Below are 21,924 nucleotides of genomic sequence, written 5' to 3' on the forward strand. Positions count from 1 at the left end.
CCAACACATAAAGCAATATTTTCAATAATCCTGTCTGTTGCCATTTTGTTGTTTAGTAAGATATAATGGATAATAATGACCTGGCCTTTTATTGGTAAACTTCCACTAGGCTGCACATAGCATTACTTAGCACTTTATATGCTCAGAGCATTGTACAAATACTACATAATGGATCCACATGTAATTGTGCAGTACAAGAAAGAATACAGCTTTTCCAGTAAGGAACACAAGTCTAGGTTTTTCCACAGTATAAATCTCACTGGTTTGGGAGATTGTGTTATACCCCAGGATGGGATTTCTACTGTGCTACCCCAGTCTGCCCAGTGGTACTAAAACTGTGCTATGAAAGTAGCCCTGTAAAGGCCATGAAACAAAACCAGTTGCACAACAGTAACTCATTTTTTGCTCCCTTTCAGTTAAGAATGAAATTAACTTTCAATTGATTAGGAATTAAAAGCATGACAGGGAATATAACCCAAATGCACTGCAGAATGGACAACGGACCTGAGCAGCAGAAGCTCCTGCCTCCAACCTTTAAAGCTATTAACCCTGGCATGAATTTTTATTTAGTGTTAATTAGGGGACTGGCAGCAAAAATCAATTAATTAATTACATCTCAGATCCACTGGAAAGCATAATGGAAATCAAAGAGAGCTAGATTGTCCTGCAGCTGTGGAGGAAAATCTGCTGCAGCAGCTCTGGACAATGACACTTTTTCCTTAAATGTAAAGAAATGAGCTTTTTTTTTTAATCTGAATCAGATCGTTTCTGCTGATTGGAAATGCCAAATCCTTCCTTGACTTGGCTTATCCAGCAGGACAATATCTTTTCCTGGCTCCTTCTTTCATTTTTTCCTCTGGAGCTCCCTAATCCTGGGGGTTCCTTGCACCAGTTCACCCTCCTGCTGCCTCCTTGCAAAGCACCATCTACAAACTACCCTACAAGTTCAGGCTACGAGACCTCTGGAGAAGACCCAGAAGGTCCCCAGAGGAGATGTTTCTGCAGGACTCAGATGAGGATGACAGCACACATCACCCTCTCCCCGGCCACATCTCCCTGGAGAACACACACATTTTGTTATTTCATCTGTTTCAACAAAATTACACACTGGCTTCGAGTTTGCTTTGGTTTTTAATGCCCAAGGTACAATTAGCTAACTAACATTACTGACAGTGATTAGTGGGTGCTAATTACCAGAGAATTCCTGTCAAATTACGTGGTGTATAAATATGGCCTGACAAACTAGTTCAATTTTCAGAAAAGAGGGAGAAAGCTGAGGGGCTGGGAGCTCCTTGCAGGCAAAGGCAGGGCAGAACGCAGCTGCCAGGTAACACATCACCCATCTAGTGCCCTAATTCAGGCAAGCAGCTTCCACAGAGGATTTTTTTCTTTGGGCAGGACAAGAACATTTGCTCTTTTTAGTTCCAAAATACAAAAATGAAGATGTGAACAAGCATATGTGCTTGTGCTGTGTGTCAAGAGCTGCTTGAAAACCTTCCTCTGCTACAGCTTTTGTGCCACAGAACATGTTGAATTTCATCACCCAGGATGTTTGAGAACAGCTGGTTAACAAGTTCCTGATGCAAAATATCTTGATGGAGTTAGTCAAGAGATGTTACTGTGATTGTGTCCCCAGCCTGTCCAAGAGCACACAGGGCCAGACCCTCTCCTGCTGGGGAAGACAAGGAGCAGGGGAACGTTGCCACCAGGCTTTGCCCGTGCCCCGATTGCTCAGCCCATTTGTCAGTGCCACACAGAGAATAAATATTTATAAATGGTGTGTCAGCTCTAATGTGATAAATTATCTCCAGCCATCACATAGATGGTTCAAGATGTGTTAAGCCACTTCTAAACATTTGGTTAAGAAAGTGCCTGCTAGTGGAGTCAAATGGGGAGAGAGAATCAAATAAAAAACCACACATGTGCCCAAAAGAGAAGGACAAAGCACTTACTGGTTTGACTTTGCACTGTACTTCTTGCCCCAAGTTTGTGAAGTGCAAGTAACCTGCCGAAGTACATTAAAACTCTCTTGACTAACCCCAGTTTATTGTAAATATTACAGCAAATCCATTGTAAACAGCAGCAAGAGGCTTTTGGGAACCCATTAATCAAAATAAACTGCACTGGAAAATGCCTCTGCTCAGCTTGTTTAACTAGCACTGCAGCTCCGAACTGCATAGCTGATTTCAAAATATACAATTTATTGCCTTGGATGTCTTTGCTCAGAGCTCGATCTAAACTCCTCTGGGTACTTTAACATACAGTTAATCAAAGCACAATGCCACCCCTATCATATTTACAATCTGGCAGGCAATTAGTCAATAATAAATAAAATGCATTGGAAAGACAAATGATATTACTGTGTTTGTATCAGTGGGCTTATAGGCTCAAAAGATTTATCAGTACCACTGGAGAGAATAAATATTTATAAATGGATGTGTCACTCATAAAATGATAAACTATCTCCAGTCATCACATGAAGAATGCATATTTTCAAGTTGACATACTTTATTATCTACCTAATCATTTTTCAAAAGGTGTTTTTCAACTTTATTAGCTGTACTTAACAACTGGAGGAACTTCTTATCATCATCACTGAATTGAGGTTGCACAGAACAGCCCCACTCAGGATTTCCACTGCAAGTCAAAGAGAATAAAATGTTTTCTTTCTCCTTTCTTATCCCTCAGCCCCAAATGACTACTTGAAGTCCTGCAAACCCCATTTCTGTGAGTAGAATCACTTAAAAATAATTTAAAACTATAACCTTCCCCCAAATAAATTTTTAAACATTCAGCCTGTTTAAATTTCAAACACCATTGATATACAGATACTGGAAACCCATTTGGACTCAAAAATGTTGATTACTTCTACAATTATTTCCTCCTGGGAGAGAGTAGGATTTTAAATGTCAGTACAAAAAGAAAACCTTTTCCTCTGATCCTATTGTCACCATCTCCAAAAATGGGACCCCTGTTCATACCTGGTCCTGTTGCTTTAAATGAGTGACTTCTAGTGTCAGAACTAAGTGTGCATTTTTAAACCAATTTTTTTTTTTAATAAATATTTAAATAAGAATGCTTTTTAGGGACATAGCTTGTGTTAGCAAAAGTGTGAATGAACTTCTATTTGTATCAAGTGTTTATACTATAGCTGTGTTTGTGGAGTACATTTAAACCAATGTAACTGCATCCACACTTAGAAACGTTCACAGCAATAGCACAGAAAGGAGTAATTATTTTCTGCTGACATCCTCACAAACAGATCATTAGCTAATGATTAACTCAGCCAGATTTATTTATAGAACTTTGATTTTCATTTTATGCTATTATATTCTATTTTATTGACTGAAAAGCTAAAGCAATATATTCTAAAATATCTATGTAACTGTTTTTAGACAATTAATTACCCAATAACCAAGCTTTAGCTTAGAAGAGAAAAACAAACAGGAGCTAGAATCCTTGAATGAATCCAGCCAGGCACCATGATCCCTGTTTGCCCGTGCACTGGGCTGCTCTACCTCTGGCTTTCCCTGCTCCTGGGGATGGAGCTGTACTTGGCTTGAACATTGAAGCTTGTGAGTAAGCAAAGGAAACTGGATATTCTCCACACTTACAAATCCACGGTGCCAGTTAGACCTGATAAAATTTTAAATGCTTCCTTGAATGAAGTTTTTTAAATGCTGCTGTTGTTATCCCACTCATTTTACATTTGAGTTTGGCAGCGGGTGCCATTAGTGAACATTCAGTGTCAACAGTGTCATGATGTTGCTCTTAGAGATGTGTCAAGTACCAGAGCGTGATCTTGTTGCATTTAAAATTAACCACAGTAGTTAAGACTGTGCCAATTTCTTGCATTAGAGCCAGAATGAAGCCAGCAAACATGTCAGGTGTACAGAGCATGTTTCAAGAACAAACAAGCAACAAAGGAAGCTCCTTTCTTCTGCTGCTTCTTTCTTTTCACCACGTCTTGTCACGCAAATGAATTGTTAGGTGAAAAGCTTTTCTTGTGCTCTGCTGAGCAGCCTGCCTCAGTGAGGGCAGGGATGGGGGCTCTAAATGGCCCTAGACCCTTGGGGATCCTGTGAGACAGTCACTTACAACCAGGTCTTAACTTGTTTCTCATTCATTATCCTTCAAAGAAACTAACTTTGGAGGCAGGACAGGAATTTAGATAAACCACAGGGGTTGTTTACCCAGGGAAAAAAAAAAAAGAAGTGTATTTGCCAAGTGTGCTGCCCAGGCTGTGTTAGTTACCAGATCTCAGTTTAAATGTGCTAGTTTTCCCGACCTTGTCACAGAGTTTTTCTCTGCAAATAATTTCTCAGACTACACTTTCAGTTTCTTGGAAACCACATGACTGATGGTCTTCAACGCTCAAGCTCTAGATAATCTATTGCACTTTAGCTGCAGAGTTGCCCACTCAGCATTATACAGGGCTCCAGTTTGCACCACTTGTTTTAAGAAATATAATGCCAGTTTTACAGCCTTCACAGCTGAAGCTCAGACAATTTTTTTCCCCTCTGTGATTGAGACAGGGAAAAAATGAATTTGTTGAATTGAGAAATGCTTGTGTACAACTATTTTCATTATGGTTATTCACACGTAAAGGCTTAGGATGGAAATCCTTAAGAGCATGTGCAGAAGTGGGGCTGTGGCAGAGATGTGCTCCTCAAGTCAGCCATGGCTTTCATGGGAAAGACGTTGCTAAAACACCATCAGAGCAGACAAAACTCCCCCGGTCAGCAGGCTGGTGAAGTGACACAGCAAAGAGAAGGGTCACCACAAACAGTTTTGCTATCCACAGTCCAGTCTTCCCCAAAAAACTTTGGTCTGTAACAAGGAGGGTTTGGCAAGTCCAGCCACTTTCAAAACTTTTAGAAAAAAACAATTCTGCTCATTTCCTACCAGAGTGCCCGAGACCACATCTCGTGCAACTGGGGTGCTATTATACCATCAACTAGAAACCCTGCCAGAGAGGGGTCACCCCCAGCCTGAGGGCCCTGCCCAGCTCCTGCAGTTCCTGTCTGGGGCTGATGGAGCCACTCACCCCCAGCTGAACCTGGCTGCCTTCACCCAGGGCACACAGCCATGCCATGCCTGCCAGGGCTTGCTGGAGCAAGCAGGAGGCTCCCAGGGCCTGCCAGAGCCAGCTGAGGGGCTCCCAGGTCCAGGCAGGGGGCTTCTTGGGCCAGGTAGTTCACACTCCAGCCTCACAAGCAAGCACAGCCTTGCTTTATACAGCTGGGATGAGGCTCAGTCGCTGCCTAACCCAATGGAGGTGTTTCCTAGGGATGAGAATTTTTTCAAGAGTTTGCAATAAAACAAACTGCCGAAGCAAAATAACCAAACTGGCAGTCTGAGCTCTTCCACTGAGTCATCTGAAGTTAATTCTTTGAACATAGCAAACTTTCATCCAGCTGCAACTCCACAAAATATTTCCAAGAGAGACATCGTGACCTGCAACAAGTCACCCAAGAACTTCAGCTAGAGCCAAAATTCCAGAAAAATCTGAGCACAGGAATAATGCATGAGCTCACCTGTGGGAGAGGAAACTACTTATGCTGTGAAAGGTTGTTCAGGTGTTTAGTAACAGACAGTGAAATGGTCTTTCAAGTTAAAGATTTCCTGGCTGAAGGTGGCTGATGAATAAGCCAACATTGAGATGCAGAAGGATATTTGAAGGAGCTAGTTCCTTACAGCAGCATCTATGCAACTAACATTTTACTTCTAGTAGTTGAGGAAAATTGCAAACAGCTGGTGGATTGTTGGAACATTTCAAAGCCTTTCTTTCAAGGTACTTTATTACTTTCTTAAAACACATGCCACACATTCTCCTTTCTTTAGACATAAAGAATGTGTATTCCAAGGACCATTTTTTAGTTGGCCAGTTTCTTATTCTTCAAAGCAAAATCTCTGGTCTGTTTTCTCTATAGCAGTGGGACTCAATTTCATATATGTTTTTCCCTACAGCCTGTGAGTCCCTCTTTACCAGGTAAGCAAATTCTTTCCTGTAGCACAAAGGAGAAGAGGGTGATCACAGCACAGTTTTGTTATCACTGTGCTCACACTCCCTCCCCAGGCACAGCCCCCAGGCCGGGCATCCAGCTCTGCAGGGAGCTGACAGGCAGTTCCTAAAAGGTGAGTTGAAAAACCTGGTTACTTTATGCATGAGGGATTTGTCTCAAACGCTGCTGTGAGGACTCCCCAGAGGTCCTAAAAGCTGAGGATAGATTTTGAAAAAATGCATTCTTTCATGTGGAGGGATGAGCTGATGACTGCACTGTTCAGTCCCCTAGAGCAAAGGTCAGGAATAGAAAGGCAAAAAATAAAAATCTCCACTCACAAATTGTCTCCCTTGAGAGTGTCTGGCCATCAGTTAACACTTGCTGACACATCTTTTGTCTGCCCCCAAATCCTTCCTGTCCATCTCTTCATTTGTCTTTTCTGAGAACATAAATATCCTCTCCATCACACCAGGTCATCTCCACCCATCCAAACCTGGATCCATGCCCTGCTCTGCCTCCCCAGATCTGCATGATACCAGATACCATCTCCTCCCTCCTGTTCTGCAACACCTGAACTGCAGCAGACCAAGAGCTGGCACCAGTTGGAGACAACCAAAGAGAAGGTGGAGCAACCCTTCAAGGTGAAGGGCAGGGAGACAAGGGCACACAGCTGCTGGAAGCACCACGGGGTGGGAGGAATGGTGCTGCACACCCTGCATTTTAACAAGCAGTTTAATTGAACTCATGATGAGAACCACATCCCCATGCTCTGCACACCACACAGGATTTTGCAGCCACAGCTGTAACTCAGCTTCATCACAAACCTGCAGTGGCCAGGAATGAGCAACAACTATGGCAGAGAACTCTTTCAAAGAATATAGAACAGAGGATGCCTATGGGCAAGTACATGCAAAGTCAAGAATAAAGTCAAGGACTTTGATTTTCTTTTATTTTAAAGGCAGTTTTGACCTACCAGAAGCAGAGACTCTTTTGACCATGGGTAATATATATATGTAAATATAATAATGAACAAACACAAGCACTGAAAGTACAAAGGTCAGAGGTATTCATGTACCTATGGGTGTGTGTTATGCCAGTGACAGTTCCCAGACTAGACAGTTCTCAGACTGGACAGTTGTAGGATTTTATGTCAGCACAGGGCCCTATCATGCTCAGTCCCTTGTCTTGTCTCTTCTTCATCTTTCCTCAGTTCTCAGAAAAGGACTTATATGCAGCATCAAAGCTCTGTTGGAAACAAGAAGCAAGTCCTCACTGCCCCGGCCCTGTAGTGCTGGAGCAGCCATCACCTCAGGGTAACAGGGCAGGTAGGTGAGTGCTACAAGATCCTCTACAGGGCAATGGCAACACTTTCTATCATGCAGCAACTAAACGTTTGTATTGACTTGATCAGGAACAACTTATATTTCCCCCCTTTTCTATTATATCAGTCTCTAGAGACCTCCCCTGCATCATGCACACAGGCACACACTCATCTACTTTAAAAGACTCCTATTTGATCCACATCAGTTGAACAGCTCTACAGGCAGTGTCCACAAGTCCTTTCTCTCTCTTTGCCATATGATAAGACTTTGTTCAGGAAGCCAAAGGACATAAACACTGAAATGTCAACTCAGCTCATTATCCTTCTTTCTTTACAGCCGTTTCCTTCTCCCTGTTTCAGCAGCACCGTTGCTTCCAGCAGCTCCTTCTGCCTCATGTTTGGTGAGGGTTTGTTTAGGAGGTAACCACAGTCCCTTTTAAACTGGTCTAAATGGGCCAGAAACTGAAAAAAAAAAAAAAAGGCAGAGGTTTGGCAGGGCTTAGATCTGAAGCTTTAGTATGAGACACTCTGATGACTGAGAAAAGGAAATTTCACAGAATGGGTCTTACAAAAAAGGAAAAAATCCATAATCAGTCTAATTTGATAACCAATTTGTCTCAGCCATGCTCTCACCCTTGCTTTTGAAATGAATATTCTTTGGAGACAAATGTCAGAGAGCTGGGCTGGAGTGTGAAATCCATCACAAGCACAACTGCCAGATGTGTTTGCTTTATGAACTTCAGATTTCCTGACCCTCTCAGTTAAAAAGCATGTGTCTCTATTACTTGAGATCAGAAGCAGCAAATTCAGCAGCTAACAATCAAGCTGTAGTTATTTCTTGCAAAGTTTCATCAGGTGAGGTTATTCATTGTGGATTAAATGCTCAATTCAAGCAGTTTGAAATTTTCCAACAATTATTTGTTTCACAGTCTCTGCATCTCTGGATGCAAAACCATCTAATATGGTTATCATTTTCAGGTTTAAGTGTTGAGTAATTAACCCAAATTTGTCTTCTGTTGAAGTCTCACAGCCAAATCCATAAGATGATTTCATCTCTAGAAACACAGATTTCTACACAATTATCTGTTTGAGGCAAATCCTAAATCCTAAGATACACACGTGTGTTGGAAAAGACCTGATTATATGGTTGTAAAACTCTTGCAGGAAGGATAGACTTCTGAAGAAAGCTGGAAGGAGAAAGCCTGTTTCATTTGGAAATCCAGTGTGCAGGACATTCTTGTCTTCTAACTTCCCTGCAAAATTATTTTTTAACATCATCACACCAAGCAACATTGCATATATGCCCTTATTTGTAGAACCTGCTGGTATATCCATCATACCCTGGTTTAAAAATTAGTCTTTTAGCTCATGCTGCCTGTTGCTCATGCAGCATGTGCTGGGGATGGCCCCTCTCCAGGACTCTCAGCCCCAGACTAAAACCGTGGTGAGCAGCTCCCTGCAGAGAAACACTGACAAAGCTCAAGGTGACCACAGGTGCCCCAAATCCAGGTTCAGTACCATGTTTGCAAACTTCATCTCTCAGTTGTTCCAAGTGCTCATTTTTACAGAAAGCAGGTTGGATAGGTACAGGAATCTATAATTTTTACACATTTCACTGTAAAATCTCTCTTCTGGGGTCCAGACAAACGAGCTGAACTGCTCATCCATCCCTCCCTAATTGAGCTCCTTATGCCTGGGAGCAAGGCTCATACAAGGCATTTGTTTCACATCCCCTCATTTCAGGGCTGGATGCAGTTCTTTATGAGGAGGACACACTCTGGGGAAGAACCTCCTGAGCAGCACAAGCACTGCTGAACACATCCCCTCATTTCAGGGCTGGATGCAGTTCTTTATGAGGAGGACACACTCTGGGGAAGAACCTCCTGAGCAGCACAAGCACTACTGAACCAGCCCTAAACGGGGCACTGTGCCCAGTGCCAGGATGGTGCCCCCAGCCAGCTCCTCCCTGGCCAAACCCTGCCTTTTCCACTTCACCTCTTCCCTGCTCTGCACCCTGGAAAAGCATTCCCGCTCCAAAAAGCAAGAAAAGCACGGGGGATGCTGCTCCTTTTACAGCTTATCTGAGAGCAGAGCACAAAGGCAAGCCAGGAATTCCCGAAGCAACCTCAGTGTAAATTGATGACCGGGCAATAAAGCTGTCTTTAGATAAGTAGAGCAGTTTGCATATGCTTTTGTGCCTGCACCTGCCTGTTCAGCGAGTCATCGCTCATTTCACAGCTCATTTCGCTGACTGTGGTCTACGGGTTTTATCTTTTTAATTGGGCAAACAATACACACCTTGTCTTTGCACATAAAGCCCGGTGCTAACGTGCATGACTCCTACAAGTTGGTGCTTTGGATTTTTTTCAAGCAGCTCTTAGCAACGCTGTACACTTAAGGTGGACACGTTCCCTTTTCTGCCCGTTCCGTATCTGCAATGCAAACACCTCATCTTCTGCACAGATTTTTTATTCTGCCTGAGGCGAATCTTCAAGAGCCCCCCCATCAGGATCCATTAAAGCCCTGGGGGTGAGTCCTTTTGATCTCCAACGCCTTTGAGATGAGCCCAACAGTGCTAAAAAGAGACAAGTGCTTGCTTCCCCTCACTCCCAAGCGAGGAGCCTAAAGCAGATGAAGAGCAGCAGATATTTAGCAGTTACCCTACTTCATGTGGTTTCTCTGAGAAATTATTGGATTTTATTTTTTTTTAAAAATAGACAAGCAGGGCATTACATAGAGACAGGCTTTAGCATCTGCCACAGAGTTAATGTCGTTTATACCAGCCACAGTCCCAGGCTAAGGGAGAAGGTAATGCAAAGAGCAAGTGAAACTCTCCAAGTGGAACATGGTCCTCCAGTGGTTGTGTTCTTCTACACCTTGCATTGCTCACTGCTCTTAGGATTTTACATCCCAGCCCAGGGGTCCTGGGGGCAGGGCCCCAGCATGGAGATGCACACTGACCCCACTCACCCAGCCCATGGCTGTAGGGGGATATCATGGCAGCACCACAGCCTGCCGACTGCCCCTGCACAACCAGACCCTGATTAGGAGGTTCTGCTTCAGCTGCCAAGACTCCAACATCAGTGCAAACCCAACTGCACCTCAGCTGAGGCTACTATGGAGGGGACAAGCAGCCATCCCTACTCCAGCTCAGGCCAACGCAGCAGGAAATAACAGCTCAAAAAACCAGCCCCCTTCCTACACACACACACACACACACTTTGCAGCATGATTAGTTTTTGGCAAAGACGCATAGAGGGGGGAAAGCGCTGCCTTTGTTCTAGGATGCAAATGAGCATCTTTTTTAGACGCTGAGAAAGAGCCCCGACTAACAAAAATTGCACATTGACTGAAATAAGCCAGGCTGCCTTTCAGATGTCGACTTCAGACAGAAAATGAAACATATCAAAGTGTCTGATTTGACGTGGCTTGCAGCTGCAAGGCAAAGCGACTGTCCCATTTTTTTCCCCCGAGGCGAACACTCAAGATTTTCTTGATCTTATCTTTGTCTTTCTATAAGTCTTTGAAAACCATCTGTAGAGATTCATAAAGGGTATTTGTGTTTTAAGTAAACTGCAGAAGTGATCTATATCGAACAGATGGAAACAAATCAAAAAGCTTAACGGGATGCAGAAAAACAGCAACACTTAGAAAAGTACTAGATATGAAGGAGTAGGCAGGTTGTTGTCCAATTGTATCACATTTGGTGTGGCCTCTCCTTCCCTTTGCTTGCTTTGCAGCCCTCATGGTTCACTCTCACTGCTCTTCTTCTGTCCTCATTCACAGGCTGCAAAAATACTTCCCAGCTGCCTTTCCTCTTCTGGATGAGCACCCCTTCAATGGGAACTGTAGAGCTCCTTGGCAGAGCCCAGACACCCACCCAGATCCCTTAACGTAGCTCCCTTGGAAGTAGATTGCATTTGACAGCAAAGGGCTCTGATTTTTATGGCTTGCCAAAACATTTCTGAACAGATAAGGTGGGGGAGAGAAGTGCTACAAATCAATCTCCGGCGTGCTCGGGGATTGTGGGCTTGTTTGTTTGTTTGAGGTGATGTGTTTTTTTTCCTGACAGTTGATTTCAAAGAAGCACAAGACTGCTTCCCCAGTACCAGCTTTTCATAGAAGACACACTAAGGTGCAAAATGATGTGTCTTACTGGAGTGAGTGGGCGTTAATCGGACTTCCTGAGCCTACTAACAAAACCAGAGAAAAGAGGAAAAAAAACCCTACAAATTTTCCCCGAGGTTTCAGCTGCAGCCCTGCATGTTTTCCTCTCTGCCCATTAGTCAGAGCCCTGGGTGCCCATTTGGAGGAGGCTGCCACAGCACCACTGGAGAGCTCCTGCCCTGGTTCAGCTCAGTCATTGTAACCCTCAGAGTAACCGTGCTGGGCAACATCTTCACAGATGATCTGTAGATCAGTGTAGCTCTTGCTCTGCAAAATTCCCAGCAGTGGGTCAACAGACACCGGTCCCTGCTAACACATAAGTCCAGGCTGTACAAGCCCCTTCATAAATTTATCATAAAACCTCACAGGCTCCAGAAATACCCTCAAACACACTGTTGCTGCACAATTGTTTCATAACCTCACCCTTCTGGTGATAACAGTTTGTTTTATTTCCAGCTAACATTTATTAATGGCCAGTTTGTACCTTTCCCCACTCCCTGCCTTTCTTTTCTCATCAGACCCTGACAGCCCAAAGCAAAGGTTAAGGTAAATCCCAGATGGGAGACCCGAGGACAGATAAGACTGCTGGAGTGACCTCAAAGCACTCCCCCTGCCTTGTTTCTGTAGGATGTTACGTGACAGAAGTTCAAGATAAATGTGTGTTTCTATTGATTTACTCAATTTGTTATGAAACCAAGACACAGGTTCTGCCTTAAGCACCTTAGAAGAGGCAGGGGGGAGTGGTTCTTATCCTGCTCTCCCAGCTGGTTCCCAGGATGGACACTAAGGATAGTCTTGTCCACTTCAACTCCAGGACCACACTTTGGTTGGGGTCCCCTGACACACAAAAAGGGCCCATGAAAGAACCACTTCAAACAAAGAAATGGGGTATGCTCCAGCCCTCCTGAGATGAAGCTCCAGGACTTACAAACTGTAGGCTGAGCTCAGTGCAGACCCAGATCCACCTTTGTCAGAGCTGAGGGGGACAATGTTAAAAGCATCTGAAAACTGTTCCCCTCTCAATGCCAGGAGGCAGCACAGGAGAAACTCCTCAACATCCCTCCTCTCCCTCAGCATGGGGTGAGGGCATCAGGGCTCCAGCATGAGGAGATGTGGGGACAGTGTGATGCATGGGCAACTGTAATGGGAAAGGCCCTTTAGCTGACCACATCTACCCACTGACCTCCAGGGAAATCACCAAGATGTGTAGCACAGTTTCTTACCAGCTCTCTTAGCCACTGCCCAAGGAAATGAAATATTCCTACATATTTCTTCACTCCTTCCAGGGCAGCTCACTGCCCCCTGCTCAGCTGTGCTGCCTTCTCCAGAAAGAAAGAGACAAAGACCAACTTCCACCCTTTCCCATCAGACCACCACATGTGGATGGCATTCTAAGGCACTGTCAGGCTGAATATACCCTTTTTTTAATCCCCAGCCTGGGGTTTAGCTGTCTGTAAGCTCTGCCTTCAGAGCAAAGCACAAGGCATCCCATGCTGCGACCCCCACAGACCTTTGGTATTTGGATCCGTGCAAGTGCAGATTCCCAGTTCTATCCACCTACCAGCCTACAGAGCCTTGCACTCAAAAATAGAGGCAATTCTGTGACTGATATTTTTAGAAAGGGAATACATATGTAAATGATTCCCCTGAAAACGTCTCTGTGCGTCAGACTCTCCCTCGATTCAGAGAACATCCCTTCCATCTTTTCCTCAAGTACACGCTGTGCACAGCAAAGCTTAACATCTCAGCAAAGCTGGTGGCAGAGAAGGTTGCTGCAAAAGTGATTCATCTATCACATCTTTCACAGCTTCAGTAAACTGGAACGGTGCGAATTTCTCTGCCCCCAGTCTTGGCAGCTCCGGAGCTCCCGACTCCTCTCCCATTCACAGCTCCAAGCACGCCCAGCGCCAGGCGAGGCGCGTTGCTGGTTCCCTCACCTCCTCAGCCCCAGCCTCCTGCCTTATGCTTCCTGCTAAAAAAAAATCCTGCTGAGGATGCAGTCAGAATCCAGACAGGCCCATCTGGTGGGAACACCTCCCCGGTCGGCAGCTTGGAGGCTGCAGCAGGAGGTGGCTCCTCTCTCCGGCGCGGTGACAGGGGGGCGAGGAGCACCAGCAGCCTCTGCACCAACGAGCCAATTCTGGCACCGAGACCATCCCACTGACAGGAGCTGAGCTTGCACCAGGGCTGCTCACCCCCAAGCAGACCAGATATCCCACCCATGCTGGGGAAACAAAGCCTCCAAAGAGGAGGAGGCACTCAGAGCCACCAGAACACACAGCTGTGCTCTTCCACCCCCTCACATTCACACCCCCCGTTGGAGGAACCTGTCCGAAACTGTCATCCTGGGGGCTGCTCAGCAGCCCCAGCAGGGCAGGAACCCACACACCAGCAGGCATCTCACCAGCACCCTGCTGGTAAACAGCACCGTCCCTGACGTTATGTTCGATCACTGTCCAGAAGCTATTAGGAAGCTAATTAAAATGAATAGATCACTTAAGTATTCAGAGTTCATATCCCATTAATTCAACAGCACAAGATACAGAGAGAAAGACAAAGGCTGAAGAAAAGGCCAAGGACAGTACAGCAATGTTCCTTGGTGGGGATTTTTTCCTCCATTTCTTGTAATACAAAAGATAAGTCTGTCTCCTGGCTTATCTCAGTACGTTTGTAAAGATTAAAACCACACTTCTTTTCCTTTGCACTCTGCTGTAAATGATTAGCCCCTGGTATCGTTAAGCAGGGCACTCTGCCAGCCTTCAGGTTCTGATTTAAGCCACAAAGAAGGGGAAATTCAGCACAAAACCTGTTGCTCCCTGAGCAGGACCAGGGGGCAGGCAGGACCCTGCTGTTCCACTGTGCTCACAGGCAGAGGGGAAGATGGGGCTGCACATGGGCAGCAATGCAGCCTCAGCCCTATAGGGAAGGGAGACCCCAATTCCTGCACCAAGGGGAGAGGAAAAGAGCATTTTTCCTGCTCACTAACACTGTGCAGGAGTAGGCACAACAGGAGTAGCTCCCCACTGGGGCAGCTCAATCATCTTCCCTCCAAGAGCCTGCTCCCTGAAAATATTCCTGGGCCAGAAGAACTCAGCTGCAGGCAGTCTGCTGAAGAACATGTGTGTTTGTACCCCGAAAACCTGCAGTCACAGTCCCATGTTGGGATCTCTTTGACACAAGAAAAACTAACCCAAAAGAGTGCAGTTCTTTGCCAGAACCCAGACCAATGCAAATTAATGTATTGGCATTAAAAGACCATGAAAAATGGGGTTAATTACAGAAACGATGACCTTTACATACAGCAGCTCAGCCATGGGCTGCTATCATACATCATAATGTTAGGAAGAACCACTTACTGACTCACAGCAAATAATAAATAATAAATAATAAATCCATCAACTCAAATTGAACTTTATGTAATGTACGCCTGACAAACCATAGATTAATTTGCCTAATCCATCATTTGTTCATCATTCACCCCCAAGAAATGCATGGAAATGCTACAACTGTGACATCTGAATCTATTCATACAGGCATGGTGACTCAGGTACAGACATCCAGAAGTTCAGGAACTGAGTTTCCCACCTTTGACAAATAGTACAAAGCTGTGCAGATTCCACACCTCAAACGTGGATAACTGGAGCATGAAGAGTTCTGGATTTATGAAACCCACAAAAATAACAATAATGTTTTTATATTATCTATAACTAAGAATTAACTTTCCAGGTTAAGGAGGAAATTTTGCAGAGGATTTTTAAATCCTCAAGAAATCCAGCAACTTTTCCTCAGTTCATACTAAGTGACAAGTTCCACAGTAGTGGTACCTAAAATACTCTTATCAAAACCATTATTAGACACAAGAAGTACGTCTATTCCCATGCCAGAGCTGGAAATCCATGTCTGGTTTTAAAGAGAAAGAAGCAGCAAACAATGGAAATAGTATTTTCCCTCCCCAAATAGATTATTCTACATTTATGTTGTTTCCCAGTGCTGTTGTCACACCTAATTATTCTGTTCCTGGCTGCACCACTTGCATTTTCTTTAACTGTCAAGTGACACTGAGAAGTGGCAGTGCCAAACCTTTCTGAGAGCTGCATGGCATCCTGCAGCAACTTTACTTTAAAAATCAACCCCTCCCACCTTCACACTGGGCTGCTGCTGCTGCTGCTGCTCAAGCCTCACCCAGCAGAGAGGGGTGAGTGAGGGCTGCAGGGACAGGACCATCCTTCCCAGACACAGGGCCGGGGTTTGTTGTGCCATGAGGATGCCTCCTCTGGCATCAGCCCAACAAAAAATACTTGAAAAATGTTTCTGAGACAGCAGGAGCAGTGAAGGCAGCAGGGGGGTCATGTTTTGCTGCTGTACTTGGCAGCCAAGAATAACTTGCATCCATCCTGCCCCACCACTGAAGTTTCCATCCCCAAGCATTAAATACAGTTTGGAGGAAGAAGCTTTCAAATAAGCAAGGCAGGAGAGTTGGGTGGAGGATGGACACCACAGGCAAAGTAAATCCAACCAAGACAGAGGAACTTTGCTACATCTCAGAGGGAGGGTAATGCACTCCTAACAAGTCTCTAGGGTAGAATTACAAAGTGTTAACATGTTTGTGCATAATACCTGCAGTACTGGCTGAAAGCTGCAAACCATGAGTTAATGGAAGAAACCACCAGTCACCTGTGTCAAATGCATTTTTAATGCCCTTGGACAACAGCAATGCCAACTCCTCAGCAGCCAGGAGCTCTTTCTTAAGAGCTACTGTCATATGCTTGTGATCTAGTTCATAAATAATCATAGAATGAAAAGATTTACGGATTTGCTGAACTAAAGCTTTCCTATTTCTGTTCTTCCTCCACCTCCTTCTGGATGACCGGGAGAGGAGGGTAGCAGGGATAGAGGACACAGCAGAGCTGCAAGAGTTGTGCTGAGGTTGCTGTGGGTAGATTTTGGTTTGTGAAGGTGGTGTGTCCAGCAGGACTTAACACATGGTACCTGAGGGATTGGGCTTGGGGGGACCCCAGGACCCTCCTTGGCTCCCAACAGCTATGCCCACATCTGACACTCATCCCAAGCTGGGCTGCTCCTGCCCCATACAGGATCCTTCAGGTGCCAGCTTGTGCCAGGCTGGGAAAACATATCCTGAGGTGGTGATGGTTAGTGATTATCTAAATACTGATCTCAAAAATCCCAGTCCATTTTCTCCAGTTATCCATTTACTCAGAAGAGCCAGTCTGAATATAAACTGACATGCTTAAGTGTTATATGATTATTGCTATATAAATAAGTGTCATCACATTTAATTCACAATCTGATCTAACTTTGAGGTAAACCCTGCTTTGAGCAGGAGGTTGGACTGCCAGACATCCAGAGGTCCCTGGCAACGTAAACTATTCTTTGATCTGGTGATCTTTCCTTGGCAGAAATTTTCCATCTCTTTTAACAGTGGTAACTCATTGCAAGCCACAAGAAAAGAAGTTTAATAGCAGCTTCAAAGCAGGAGGAACCTGCTTTGGATTCAAAGCTTTAGTGGAGGTAAATACATTTTAAAGGGATTGCAGTCCTTAAAGGAGGGCATAGGATGCAATGCTGCAGCACTCTGCACAAGGCAGACACCTGGATCCAGTGCTGCTATGACTGCTTTCATATGCATTACTATTTGATTTTATAATGGCACCCAATTACCTTTCATGGTATGGAAGATGCAGACTTTAAAAGTGTGCTATGACATTTTTTCTAGCTTGCAGTGATTTGCAGGTTACCCTCCTCTTCCAGGGAGCACCAGTCAGCTCCTAGGAGCATATTTATCTTCTAGCTATAAAAGCTTCACGCCAGGTCACTACTGTAGTGCAGAGGTGTTAAAGAACACCAAGAACCACTTTTCTCTTGCCAAAATCAGGGGTGTCCCCAAAGCCTTATCTGCACCTTGGCATGAAGCAACCCTGGCTGCTGGGAGGACCAAGCCATGCTCATGCTGGGCTTTGATGTCCCCAGGTGGAAGGGGCTGCGGAGGAGTCTTGTTTTTACACAAGATTTATCAGTCCAGTTAACATCCCTCCACAGAGCTGCTATTTGAGCACGCCCTGAATGTTAATAAGCACACACAAGACAGGCTGCTGGGGCTGCAGGTACACGCCAACATTCACCTTCAAAGAGCTTTATAAACATCAGCTCGGCAGGTCTCACCTCTGTCTCCCAAAGGAGAGCTCAGCTCCGTTTCCTGGGGAAGGAAGGGAGCACAGAGGTCATGGCCAGGCTTTGTGATGGGCTTGGAAGTGCAAGGATTCAAAAGAGATTTAAGTGTCTTATTTCCACACAGACATTTATATAGGGCTTTACATCGTACTGCCTGCAGGAACCTTGTACTTCAGCATACCAGACTTTTGGTGGGTTAGGACATATTTTATCCTAAGCTATGTAATTTCTCAATATCCAACAGGACAAGCTGCTCTGTAAAAGAGCTCTCAGAAGTTCAGTCAAATTTTAACAAAGACACAGCAGCAAATCCCCACTGGTATTTTAGGGAGATCAAACAGGAGGCTAGAAAGAGTACAGGAGAAAGCATCTGGGGTCCTTTGGGGGAAAACTATCAAAGTATCATAGGAAAACATAAAGCTTGATTTGGTATCAAGAAGTCATCCAATCCAGTATTTCTCAGCCTTTAAAAAAACCACTGAGCTCCTCACAAGTCAGACTACCTTGTACACTGTTGGCACAGCTGTCATGCAGACCTAACCAATATTTGGATCAATGGTGAAACATGGGGTTTTTTCTTCTCCTATTTTCTTTTTTCATTTCCTGCATTATTTAGTTTTTTCCTGGTTGTCTTATGAGCTGCCCTGTGATGTCCCATGGACACTCTGGAACCATTTTCTCTGGCACCTTAGTGAAGGTCTCACCTTCCTGAATAACCTGTCCCATCAAAGCCATCTGCACCAGCCTAAGCCAAAACACCATTCCCTTCAGTGACCTCCTTATCACCTCTCTCCCTCCATCTAACAGCTCACTCAGCCACCTGAGTTCAGACCTCCTGTGGTTTGCCTGCCTCACCTTTGTGGTCTCTGCACACAGGTATCTTCTGCTCTTGCCTCATTACATGCTTTTTAAAATAAAGCATCTTTTAATACATCTCTTGTCAAAATAACCCCAGTTTCTTCTGAGAAAAGCTGTGATGAGTAAGTCCAAGAAAAGCAAATGGGTCTTACTAGGTTAGCATAGAAAGATTGCTCTGAGATACTGGAGCCAACCCCAAGCCTCTGTGGGCAGAATGTTTTAGAAACACAGCTTTGCTGCCAAACAGAAAAGCCCAGCAACTCAAATTAACACTACACTTCTAATCCTGGCAGCTTAGTCCTGCCCAAAGGTGCCTCTCTCCTGAGCTGCTCTTTGCTATAGGAAAGACCATTATCAGACATGGAGACAAGATAATATGAGCAGCCTCTGTTCAAGATCCCCCTGATATCGCCTGGAGCCACCCATCCTCAAATCACCACCCAGGACTACAGGCACAAACTCACCCACTCACCAGGATGCACATCCTCTGGGATGGTATTTTCCATAATCAGGCGGAGGGAAGCCAACATTTCCCACACCTCCTCCCCAGAGCAAACCCAGCCCGTCCAACTTCTTAACCATAGGAACAGCGATTCTGTGTGCCTTGTGCATGTAACTAATGCACCGAGGCCTGTTTTTTGTTTAAATAGCTGTGAAAAGCTCTGTGTGTGTTTTACCCAGAGATATATTACACTTGATTAGGCGACGCGCTGGAGCGCGAACGCTACAACAGAGACGGACGTGCTTAACTAGCGGTTCCAGCCCGCGCGCCGCTATCGGGAGGTCAAAGGAAAGATTAACTATATCTGACTGCCGTGTCAAAACACTCAATTGGAGCATTTATAAACCCACAGAACTAGTTGTCTCAGTGGGCAGAGCAGATTTATTTCCCTCCACGTAGCTCCTGCAAAGCAAGCCAGGGCATTTGCCAGGGCCAGGTTTGCTGTCAGCTCCTTCCGAAGGGCAGAGAGATGTGACAGGTTCAGATGGGGCATGCAGGGCTCAGTGCCTGGCTCTCTCTTCAGCCAAAAAGTAAAGCTGGGGGGGAAAGATGGTGATTCTCAGTCACCTCTGCCTGATTCTCAGTCACCTCCGCCACATCAAGCCAGAACAGTGACCAACTTCAGCCCTGGAAGCAACCTGTCTAAATGCTATTCTAACAGAGAAACAAAAATAATCCTCTCTCCCTGCTCTTTGACAGGGGTAACCTACACATGATAACTTCTGTTTTACACTCAAAACTCAGATTTAAAAAAAAACAAACAAAACACAACAACACAAAAACCCCCAAAAAAACTAACACACAAATTCCTACTTGTCACATGTTAGTGATGTTTGATTTTTATTTTTCTATAGAATTTTAGAAATGTCACCCTATGTAAAACAAGTGGAAGGTAACCTCTGAAAACAAGTCTCCGAAGGAACCCTCCCATTATCTGAGTCAGCATCCTTTCAGGAGAGAATGTCTTAAATTCACAGTTAGGTTTGGAACTGTACATACAGTTTTTGGGGTGCAAGACTAGTCCCATTCACCTCAGGATACAACTCCACTGAAGGGGGCTGAGCCGTGCCCAGTGTGAGCAGCCACTGATAATCAGAATTTGGACACTTGGGACCACCATATTTATTTAAAATAGAAAAACAAGCAGCATAGCTTCAGCTTCAAGACATACACATGGCTAAGGAAAGGCTTTGCTTCCCTTCTGCTCTCAAATTGTCCCATGGACACTTTCTCAGCATCCAGACTCAGTTATATCCAACTTGTTGCCACTTCAAATTACCCCCCTTTACCATGTCAAACTCAGTGGCCACCATATGATTTGCATCGACAGCTTATTCCTCCCTAGTCCATCTATGGTCCCAGCATCAAGGTCATGACCAGAGAAGTCACTAGATTTGAAAAAAAAGGTGCCAAGCATCCAGGGACAACTTCCCAGGAACACATGTATTCTGTGTTAAACACACAACAGGTACTTTAAGGAGCCTCATCTCCTCCTGCTTTGCAAAAGCAACAACTTTTATGTATTTCCAGCCTGTGAAGAGCAACTTTGGGTCCAGGGGTAGGACCAGAAGATGCAAGAGGTACCAAACCTAGAAGAACTCATCCTATAAACCCTCCTGTGTTGCTACTACTACAGGCCACATGGACTCCTCAATTGAAATCAGCCATTGTTCCAGGGTTCCTGCTCTACATCCCAGTGCACAACACAGACATGTCTGTGTTACCCTGGCAGAAGACAGCAGACAGGACTTCTCAGCTTAAGTCACAGGAATGTCTCTGGGTTGAGACTGTCTGGATAAACCAGATGTTTCAGCACCCTGAGCTATGCTTCAGGGGTGCAATTTTGTTTTTAAACTGCACTTAGCAGAGTTCTGACTTGCAGATTTCACTTTTTAATAGTAAACACATTTGGTAGGTGCCAGAGAACATTTCAAAGCATTTCAGTTGAGTCCTTTTACCTTTACAGCCTGGGGGCACATACACTGAAACAACAGCTGAAATCCAATTACTGAGGAATATTCTCAAGTGCATTTCCATAGGTAATTTGTTAGTCTGTTGGAACATGCAACGTGATTTTTCTCCACTTCTTCATGCTGTACCTCAGGCTCCTTGGTTGAAGATTTCTAACCAAACTGCATAGTAACTACCACTGAAAAGGAATCCACATGATTGCCTTCTTCTCTGGTCGAGGAACCTGCCAGCATCTTCCAAGACCCAGCCCTTATCTGTGATTTGACAAAAATTTCATCTACCAGGCACACTGAGATTCTTGCTACCATCCAAGCTTCTCATTGCCCAAACAGTTTGATGCATAAAGACATAAGAAGCCTAAAATGTTTTTCCTTCCACATCCTGTTTATTGATTTAGCAAAGAGCTGACACAGACGTACAGTTCTAGAGACAAGCCATAATGCAATCTCTTCATCTGCTGTCACTCAAAATCACACAAGCCAGCTGCTGCCATGAGGGGAGGAGTGTCCACTCTGCTTGTTTGGGGACTGTCAAACAACCCTGCATGAGCTTGGTCCTCATTAGGGAGGTACCTCCTGACTGACACTACATCTGTGCTGTAGATGCCATCGTGGTACATCTAACACTGTACCCAGGAAAACCCCAGGTGCTGGGTACACACAGAGACAGCCACAATGTCCTTCCCTTCGCCTTGCAGATGAAGAAGAGAAACCACGTCATGAACCAACCCAGAAGCCAACACCATTATGCCCTTTTGGTGAGTACCTACACCTTTAACCCAGGATGGAGACCACAGTTTGGTCCCTTTCAACCGAGTCAGTGACACGTGACAGGTTCAAAGCATGGGCTGGCTTCCAAGAGAGACAGCTTGAGAGCACATCCTCTCTGTTCAGCAGGCAGAATTGTTACCA

This window comes from Chaetura pelagica, unplaced genomic scaffold (genome assembly GCF_000747805.2).
Source record: "Chaetura pelagica isolate M959 unplaced genomic scaffold, ChaPel_1.0 scaffold45, whole genome shotgun sequence".
NCBI lineage: Eukaryota > Metazoa > Chordata > Aves > Apodiformes > Apodidae > Chaetura > Chaetura pelagica.